We start from the raw sequence: 10,170 nt of genomic DNA on the forward strand, positions 1-10,170 counted from the left end.
TGGGCTTGTGCTAAAATCTCCATTCAGCTCTTTATCCTCCTAGTGTTTTTCCCTGGGGCTCTTTGTAGTCTTGCCCTACACATGTGCACCTCAGGGGTCAGCCAATGCTGTGAGGGGATTTTCTTTTCTTTTATTTCTTCCCTTTTTTTTTTTTAAAAGATTTTATTTATTTATTTGAGAGAGAGAGAATGAGAGAGAGCATGAGAGGGTCAGAGGGAGAAGCAGACTACCCATGGAGCTGGGAGCCCGATGTGGGACTTGATCCTAGGAACCCCGGGATCATGACCTGAGGCATGACTGCTGAAGGCAGTTGCTCAACCAACTGAGCCACCCAGGAGAACAGTTGAGATTTTCTGTGGAGATTTTGAGTTTACTTCCTCTGTGGCTTTTTCCATTTCGTGCAATTCTGTGAATTCCTGTAGTCAGTAACAGCTGCTTTGGCATGCTCCAGTTCTTTTTTCTGACTCCAGAGACCAATTAAGATTCCAGACTTTGCCTGACTCTGTGTGCCATAGTGCACTGTTTCAAATATCACATGCTCCTCCATTTCTGTCTGCTTTTGGTCACTCTGCCGTGTTTTCAAACAGCTGTCTTTTCTAAAGCTCCAGAGTTTAAAATTGTGATCATCAGGAAGAATAGTCTGATATAAGTTATTAGGCTACAACCAAGCCATTATTATTTCTTGACTGTTTTTTGGTAATATGCCTATGCACCCTTGCCCTGTACAGCTTATTCTCAACTTAGTAGCCAGACTAATCGTATTAGAACAGTAAGTCTGATGATGCTTTCTTTTCTTTGTAAGTCACCACTGGCAGTCCATCACCCTCTGAATGAAAGCCCAAACCTTGGCAATCGGCAGTGTTGTCCTTCAGTGTTTACTCCCACCCTCCACTCTACCTTTTCACTCTGCTTCGATGTCCTGTTATTTTCCATTTTAATCACTCTGTTCCTGCCCAAGTTACCTTCTTCCTAGTCCCTGCACTTACCTCAGGGCCTTTCCCCTTTCTGTTCTCTTTTCCTGGAATTGGCATCTCCCACCCTATTTAAAATGATAAATTCCTATACCCCTACCTACTCTTACAGTCTTTTTCCAGCTTCCCTGATTTACTTTATCTCCATAGTGCTCACAACCAACTTGTTCATGACTGATTCTCTTTGCAAGGATTTAAATTCCGTGAAGGTAGGGATTTTTGATTTGTTCATTTGTATACTCTCAACCCCAGAACAGAGAAATGCTGAATGAATCAGAGTCTCTTTCTCTGTGCAGACTCATATTAGCTCAGTTCCTTAATTTTGGAAAAATACGTGTGCAGGGCAGTTCCCAGCCATTTTATGAAACTGACATATTTTATCTTGGAACTATTTATAGTCATTCCTGTGTAGAATCTTTCCTATATAACCCCTCCCTTGCAGTGCTAATCTGGGACACAACGCTGTCGTGTTTGATAAAATGTCAGTGAATTAGGTGTCTGTGGAGTTTGGTATTTTTATTAGAAATAACCTCAGAAAAACTTGTTATCCTTTAAATCTTGCTACCGCCTAAAATATACCAGTGTTCTAGTGTTTATAGAGTTAATAGGAGAGGAATAAGAAAAAAATAGGGATGTTGGTTTAATCATCGTTTATAGAATACATTTTATGAGCCTACATAAATTATGCATCATTGACCTTTAAATGAATTTAGACTTAATGAGATCGTTTCATTATGTTTAAAGATGTAACATAATTATTTTATTATCTTTTTTTATTATTTCCTAAGCTTATTTATGCCCCCCCCATCAAGGCCCAAGTGTATTGCCCTTTTATCTAATATTTTTAGGCTGTTTTCTGGTTTTGGTTTGTCAAAATCTGAACTCATTGAATTACAGTGTTACTTAATTTAATTTTCCAGGGCACTCTACAACGACTTTTGCTTTAACAGAGACCTGTGTTTCCAAAAGAGTTAAACTTTGTGATCTGAAAATGGATTCTTTTAAAAATGTCACTTGCAATGGGAATCTTTATCATCCTGAACACAAACAGAATAATGAATCTAGAGCTCAGTTTAGGCTCAGCATTCTGCCCTCTAGTGTTGGATCTTGAAACTGCAGATTAATTTTGAAAATGACTTTGTGTCCCATGGAGTCCTAGGGTCCCCAGAGGGTCCCAAGAAATCTGAAGGGAGGGGAGGCAGCTGAACTCTGGCCTCATTCTTGTCAGATGCAGAAGCTCCACTTTTTTGTATTTTCCTGATTTTGGGACACTACTTATTTCTTACTGAGTAAAATCATTGTTTTGGCACTTCAAAAATAAAAAAAATTTTAAAACAATGGTACTATGGGAGCGACTGGGTGGCTCAGCTGGTTCAGCATCGGACTCTTGATTTTGGCTCAAGTCATGATCTCAGAGTCACCAGATTGAGCCCCGCCTCAGGTTTTGTGCTCAGCAGGGAGTCTGCCGGAGATTCTCTCCCTCCCTCTCAGCTGCTCCTCCCCCTGCTCCCGCACTTTCTCTCTCTAAAATAAATAAATCTTTTAAAAAACACCCAAAACTCAAGTACCAGAATATAAGGGTATGAAATCCAAGAGGTGATTGTAGTATTCATTTATATCATTGGACTTTAGAATTGGGGCTGTATTTCCTCATATAAAATGTATACATGCTTGAGCTCGCCCCAAGTAACTATTTAATGTATGGTGTAATTTAACATCTATATATATATTTTTAAAGATTTTATTTATTTATTTGACAGACAGAGATCATAAGTAGGCAGAGAGGCAGGCAGAGAGAGAGGAGGAAGCAGGCTGAGTAGAGAGCCTGGTGCGGGGCGCTATCCCAGGACTCTGGGATCATGACCTGAGCCGAAGGCAGAGGCTTTAACCCACTGAGCCACCCAGGCGCCCCTATATATTTTAAATAAAAAAATACTTAGCAGAAATTACTGTTTATGTGCTCAGGTTTCATGAACTCATAGTCAAACAGCCAGGCTTGGGAACTCATTTGCAACCATGTATTTATTGCTGATAATCAAGGGGTCTTTGATCTTCCTGTGGGAGGTTCTGCTGGAGTCATCCTGAAAGCAGCTCTGATGTTTCTGTGCTGTGACTTGCAATGAAATGTTCTCCTTAATCTTTCACGGAAAAAATCCTGTTTCTCTTTTGTTTTCTGGGAAAGAGTCAAAGAATATGGGGGCGGAGAAATAGATTTTACTGGGCGTCAGAAGGGGCCTGAAGTCCCTCTGGAAGGGAAGGGGAGATGGGGTTGAGGGGATGGAGCCTTTTCCAACCTTCCCAGGAAAGGATTCAAATATCCCTGGTCGTGATTTCTGGGCCTCTAGCCTGATTCTCCCAGTTCAGAATTTGGGTTCTTGGTTGCTTGCTTCTCCCCTTGGCTCTGTGGAGTTTTGATAACCTCCAGGGATTCTGAGCACTTGTTTCCTGCCCTGAGCCTATGTTAACAGGAAAGTAGCAGAAGTGAAGAGTTGTCACTTCTTTTTACTTAAAACAATTTTTTTTTTAAACAGATTTTATTTATTTATTTGACAGAGAGATCACAAATAGGCAGAAAGGCAGGCAGAGAGAGAGAGAGAGAGGGGGGAAGCAGGCTCCCTGTGGAGCAGAGAGCCTGATGCGGGGCTCGATTCCAGGACCCTGAGATCATGACCTGAGCCGAAGGCAGAGGCTTAACCCACTGAGCCACCCAGGCACCCAAGTTGTCACTTCTGAGATTAGGTTCCAGAAAGACTATGGCTTCCATTTTGTTTGCACTTGTTCACCCTGGCTCTTCTCGCTTGCTCACTCTGATGAAGCCAGCTGCCATTTTGTTAGCTGCTCTGTGGAGAGGCTCAGGTAGTGAGGAACTAAGAGTGCCTCTAGCCAATAGCTAGTGAGGGGGTTTGAAAAAAGATCCTTCCCAAGTCTTCAGATGAGATACCAGCCTTGGTTGACACCTTGATTACAACCTCGAGAGAGACTCTAAGCTGGAGGACACAGTTAAGACATGCTCAGGTTCCAGGGCACGTGGGTGGATCAGTGGGTTAAAGCCTCTGCCTTTGGCTCGGGTCATGATCGCAGGGTCCTGGGATCAAGCCCCACATCGGGCTCTCTGCTCGGCAGGAAGCCTGCTTCCCCCTGTCTCCCTCTCTGCCTGCCTTTCTGCCTACTTGTGATCTCAGTCTGTCAAATAAATAAATAAAATCTTAAAAAAAAAAGACATGCTCAGGTTCCTTACCCACAGGAACTGAGAGAATAAATATTTGTTGTTTTAAGTGGACACATTTGGGGTAATTTGCTATGCACCAATAGATAACAATACAGTGGTCTTGGAGAAGGAGTGCTGGAGATCAGGAGAGCCTACTCAGGGCTGGTCAGAGAAGCCATGTCAACCAATACAGGACTGTGACCAGATCTAGTCAAGTAAGGAGACATTTGTCTTTTATACCTTCTCTAAGTCCTCAGCACTAAGTATCCAGAGCCTAGAAGAAGGGACGGGTGAGGGTGTGAAGGGGTGGGACTCTTTTTCTTTTTTTAAAAATATTTTATTTATTTTAGAGAGTGAGAGTGTAAATGAGCTGGGGGAGGGACAGAGGCAGAGGGACAAGCAGACTCCCCACTGAGCGGGAGCCTGATGCGGGGCTCGATTCCTGGACCCTGGGATCGTGACCTGAGCCAAAGGCAGATGCTTAACTGACTGAGCCACCCAGGCGCCCCTGGGACTCTTGAGCACATCAAAATGATGGGTTTTCTGTGCACAAGGGCACACAGCCTGTTTCTGTCCAAGAGCTACCTGGCCCTCAGCAGAGGCAGGACAGACAAGAGACCTTGTGACATTCGGTAGGGGAAAGGTGGACCCTAGAGCCACAAGTTAGCCTACCCCAAGGGGGCTATGTGTATAGACGGTGCTAAGAACGAGCATTTGAAAGCAGTCTCTGTTTTTGTCTGGGAAAGCATGAAGGATCTGTTATTTTCTTGAAAGTTTAACTTTTCTTCTGTAGTCGCAGGAAGCACTGTCTTATTATGGAGGAGCTGCTTTCTCCGTCATAGGGTGCGCAGATACGAGAGAGTCGGGCCTACAGGACCCAGGATCCTTGGAAATCCTGGGAGCTTCACTTGGTGCCATTAAGTGGAAGCAGGAGAGCATTCTTTGCTGAATTTTGTACTGTTTCTTTAGGAAAATCTTTTTGAATTTCCCTCCATTCTCTTAAAAAAAAAATTCACTGTAGGAGAGCAGAAAGGAGAAACTAAAAACCACGATCCCAGTGCTTAGCAGAACGGTCAGTGGACATCTTGGTGTATGTTCTTCCCATCTTTCTTCGGAGCTGTCTCTGTTGTGTTTTACACGGTTGACTCATACCACAGAAACACTTTTGCCAACATCTTTTGTAATTTACCATAATAATAACTTGACATTTTTTCATGTTTCCAAGTATACGACCGTATTTTTAAAAAAATATATATATTTTTGTTTATTTGAGAGACAGAATGAGAGAGAGTATGAGAGGAGAGAGGTCAGTGGGAGAAACAGACTCCCTGGCGAGCAGGGAGCCTGATGTGGGACTCGATCCCAGGACTCCAGGATCATGACCTGAACCAAAGGCAGTTGCCCAACCAACTGAGCCACCCAGGCACCCATGACCGTATTTTTTAAAAAATATTTTTAAGCATTTTAAAAAAGATTTTATTTATTTATTTGACAGAGATCACAAGTAGGCAGAGAGGCAGGCAGAGAGAGAGGAGGAAGCAGGCTCCCTGCTGAGCTGAGAGCCCGATGCGGGGCTCGATCCCAGGACCCTGGGATCATGACCTGAGCTGAAGGCAGAGGTCCCAACCTACTGAGCCACCCAGGCGCCCCACGACCATATTTTTTTAAAAAAGATTTTATTTTTAAGTCATCTCTACACCCAGTGTGGGACTCGAACTCACAACCCTGAGACCAAGGGTCCCACGCTTCACCAACTGAGCCAGCCCTGGTTGGTGCCCTGACCATAACGTTAATTTTGAAGGTTCCATAGTATTCCATTTAAAAGATACAACATAATTTAGGGTATTTAATGTCCTTTTGGTGGGCATTTAGAAAGGTTCAAGTTTTTTTTTTTTAAAGATTTTATTTATTTGTCAGAAATAGAGCACACACACAAGCAGGGGGAGGGGCAGACAGAGGGGGAAGCAGGCTTCCCGCTGAGCAAGGAGCTCGATGTGGGACTCGATCCCAGGACCCTGGGATCATGACCTGAGCCGAAGGCAGATGCTTAACCTTCAGAGCCACCCAGGCATTCCAGAAAGGTTCTAGTTTTTGATATGCAGAGATGACTCTTCTCCTTACTTGGTTATACCAAGTGAGGTCGAGTTGAGAAAGGGGCATAGACTTAGCGCAGGGAGACCAGGGAGAGACAAAGAACGCCCAGGGTTCTCAAGAACTCTTGATGGCACTTCTCTACACACTTTCCTGTCCATGTGAGAGTCAGACCATGTGCAGCCTATGGCCATCCTGTCTGTAAGGTGAGGGGGTTGGTCCTGTGATTTCTTTGGCCATTTCCACGTTTGTGAATTTTTGACCAGTTGAGTGATCTTCAAGTTCTCCTCCAGTGTGCTTCCTCCTGTGTGAAATGGGAATAGAAATGCCCTTCCCAGGTGGACTGGAGGATTAAGTGTGATCATGTATGTCTATCATGGACCGCAACACAGTAAGCCCTCATCAGATCTCCCTTGTTACTAGGTTGAACTATATGAAACTGCCATATTTTGTAGGTCGAACGTGACTAATATCGGCGATTTCACGTGGTCCAAGCTAATAGTTTTTCTCCTATAATGTGCTTCCATTTTTGCTTTCTATTTTCCCTTATATACTGGCTTACTGCAGCAGGAAAAGAGAATGGAGATATTCTACAAATCTGAGGGCTGCAACAAGTTGTAGCTATTCTTTGCAGATATTCCTGTGCTATGTTGCCCAGAACCTGGATACAGCCAAGAGATAACATTACAGATAAGTAGAAACAGGTCAGATGTTATCTGCAATCGCTTTAGAAACTTTTGAGAACAGGTACATTGCTGTTCAAATGTTTAAATGTTGCCTAAACTTCCCAAAATGAATTCCAACATGGCAACATGCCCCTGGAGATTGAGTACTTAAAACATCCCATTTAAGCCATACCTGGCGACAGGGACACTTGCACAACTCCTGGAACCAGACACAACACAAGCAGAGGCCAACCTATGGTTCTGGTTTTTTAGGCCAGTGGGTGTATGGAGGCTAACTTCTGACTTTAGAAGTTGCCAGGAGAGAAATGGTGTTTTTCACTAAAGGGACAAGAATGTGAGCTATGTGGCTGGCTAGGCCAGCTCACTTTTCTTCTGATTTCCTTTCTCATTCGGTCTTGAGAAGCTGGACAGCAAAGGGCCTGCTGATTGGCAGCAGTGACTGAGGGGAAACATGGGTCAGAGGATGGGCAGGTCTGCGGTCTAGCGCCCACCTTTCAGAAAGAAATACCTCAGACACCTCCTGTATTGTATTGTATTTACTTAGTATTACTGTTAATTTTAAGTAGGCTCCACACCCAACATGGGGCTCGAACTCACCACCCTAAGATCAAGAGTCACATGCTCTATCTTGGACTGAGCCCGCCAGGTGCCTCGGGATACTTCCTGTGTTTTAAAGTGAGCTATAAAGATGCCTTTGATTCCTTGGAGTTTTTGAAATGCTGATGGGTAATGGGGGTGGGCTAGGGGCTGGCAGTCCCGTCTGAGATTGCCAAGGCAGCTGCTTGGAATTCTCCCTTCGCATGCCAAGTAGCGGCACATCCTTGGTGTTCTACACTGGGGAGATATGTGGTTGAGAATATGCATGAGAACGTTGTGAGTGTGTGTGCACGTGCATGTGCACGAGGGGCCATGGGGGAAGAGGTGCACTTGTACATCTGCATGAGGAAGAAAAACAATTAGGGGAAAGGGAATTGGTGAAAGAAATATATAAAGACCTTTAAAGAGAAAACTGTTCTCATCCTAATCACCTGGGCCAACCTCTGTCTTATTTGGAAAGCCTTTTTGACGTTACCATGAAAGACAGTCATCAGGTGATCACTGAGCACCAAATGATTCTAGTCTTGTACCAGACACAGCAATCTCTCTTCTCGAGCTCCTGAATTACCAGAATATTCTTGTCTAACAGCAAAGGGATAGCAAAAATTGTGAGCCTCCCTGAATGTTTTCTGTTTCTGTTTTCTTCCCACATGCCCATGTGATGTCAACTCTGAGGCTCTTCCCTGGCCACTTTCCAGCTGGGGGCCACTTAGCACAGGTGAATGAGAGCAGTGGGAGTAGGGCAGGTGCCGGAGGGGCTGGGGAAGAGCAGCTTCTGGGAGCTCTTCTGGTCTGCATCCCCTGAGAATGGAAAGTCACAATAGGAAATACACAGGTTGATGGGGAGGGAGATGACGGGAAGGTCCATGTGCTGACATCCAGGATGGGGGCCGCTGAGGATGGTCTGATGAAGGCCAGGCAGTGGTGCAGGGCAGTGCCCCTGCACAGGGCTGGGTGGGTGACCGACATCATGGGGTAGCCTCGGGAGAGTCTGTGTAGAGTCCCCAGGTCAGGGCGTTGAAATGGGGGAAACTGGCAAGAGTAGAGGATTCTTCCTGGAAGAAATAAATGTTCCAGCACGGAGTCTGCCAGTAGCTGCTGTTCCGTGCATGACAGGTGGGATGGCCCTCAGTGCTGACCTACGTGCTGACAACGCTGATCCTCTTAACGGGGTAAAGCAGCAGGTATACAGGGAAATGTGGAAGGCCCCCAGGGCTCCTGCAGGTGGAGTGGGTTCACCCCCCGCCCTCAGCTGGAAGGGCATGTCCTGGAACAGCACAGCAAGTGGCCAAGGACACCGTCAGTCACGGACTGATCTGTCCACGCACCAGAGGTCAGTTTTTTGTCCAATTCATATTTGAATCCAATGACGCTTCAAAAAACTGATGGTTAGAGTTGGTGGCACAGGATGCAAGGCCTGTTACGAGAAAAGGAAGTAGGAAGCAGGGCCAGTCAGCAGGTCCCTGAGCCTGCAAACCCAGCTGAGAGCTGTGAGTTGGATCTTGGACAGCAGAGCCAGAATTTCTGGCAAATCATCCAGACGCCACTTCAGGTCTCCCCACTGCTTTCTGGAAGCTGGGCTTCAGCAGTTAGTTCTTTTTCCTTTGGCTTTGCGGACAGAGGCAGACTGGTGGGTGGAGGAGGTCTCACGTCCTAGATGTCTGCTATGGCCTGACCCAAAGGTGTTTTTTCCAGGAAAGAAAATGGCGCTGGTCTCACTTCCGTTTACTTGCTGGTTGAGGCTTCTGTCCAGTTGTGTGACATGCAGGCGCTGGAGGAAGGCTAGGTGCTGAAATGTCCCCCACGGCTTATGGACGGTCCTGAAAAGATGCATCCGTGTGAGGGGATTCCTGCAGTGCCCCTTTTTCTGGAAGCCATGTACATCCTCCGACCCAGCCTGTCGGAGTGCACGAGGAGAGAGTGTGTGGGTGCCTGAGTCTGGCTGCTCCCTGGGGTCCCCGTGTCCTCTCTCCTCATGGTTGCTGGGCACTGCCATCTTCCTTTTCCTGAACTTTCACTTCCATGGTTAGTCTTCTGTGCCTGGGAAGGGCACACCACGTAGGGAAACAGCATGAGCCGTGGTCCGAAGGCAGGCAGCGTCCTGGCGTCTTTGGCAACCTTTTCGCAGACCATCTCTGGGCCCTGTTTTACTCATAACCAGGAAGGAGGCCCCCTTCATAGTGTTATTTTCGCGTGCACAGCTGGGGCTGACCTAAGTCCCTGCTCATCCTCACCGAAGCTGGCTTAGTGCTTCAAAGAGGACGGTTAGAGATGACAGCTAATGCCACTGACGTGTTCCTGGAACAAGCATCGAGGACCTCTAGGATCTGCATAGCCACCCAGCATTACCACGTAGACCAAGGAGTCTCATTGCCTGACAAAGTCAAGGGACAGGATTACACAGGGGGCAATGGGGTTTAGTGATTGAGCAAGAGAGTATACTATTAAAACATTTTTTTCCCCTTATGATGAGTTATAAATTTTTGTTGTGGATAATTTTTATCGCAGAGGAAAATATCAAATAGCACAAGAACAAAAATAAAAAGGATTCTGGGGGCGCCTGAGTGGCTCAGTCTGTTAAGCATCTGCCTTCAGCTCAGGTCATGATCCCAGGGTC

At 45.8% G+C, this 10,170-nt stretch overlaps 1 pseudogene; it reads right to left on the bottom strand.

Annotated features, from left to right (window-relative positions):
* Positions 1–5,556: 5,556 nt before the first annotated feature.
* On the bottom strand, positions 5,557–9,089 carry LOC116857908 (annotated as a pseudogene).
* Positions 9,090–10,170: the final 1,081 nt, after the last annotated feature.

The sequence above is a fragment of the Lontra canadensis genome, unplaced genomic scaffold (assembly GCF_010015895.1).
Source record: "Lontra canadensis isolate GAN:19392208 unplaced genomic scaffold, GSC_riverotter_1.0 scaffold128, whole genome shotgun sequence".
NCBI classification, from domain to species: Eukaryota; Metazoa; Chordata; class Mammalia; order Carnivora; family Mustelidae; genus Lontra; species Lontra canadensis.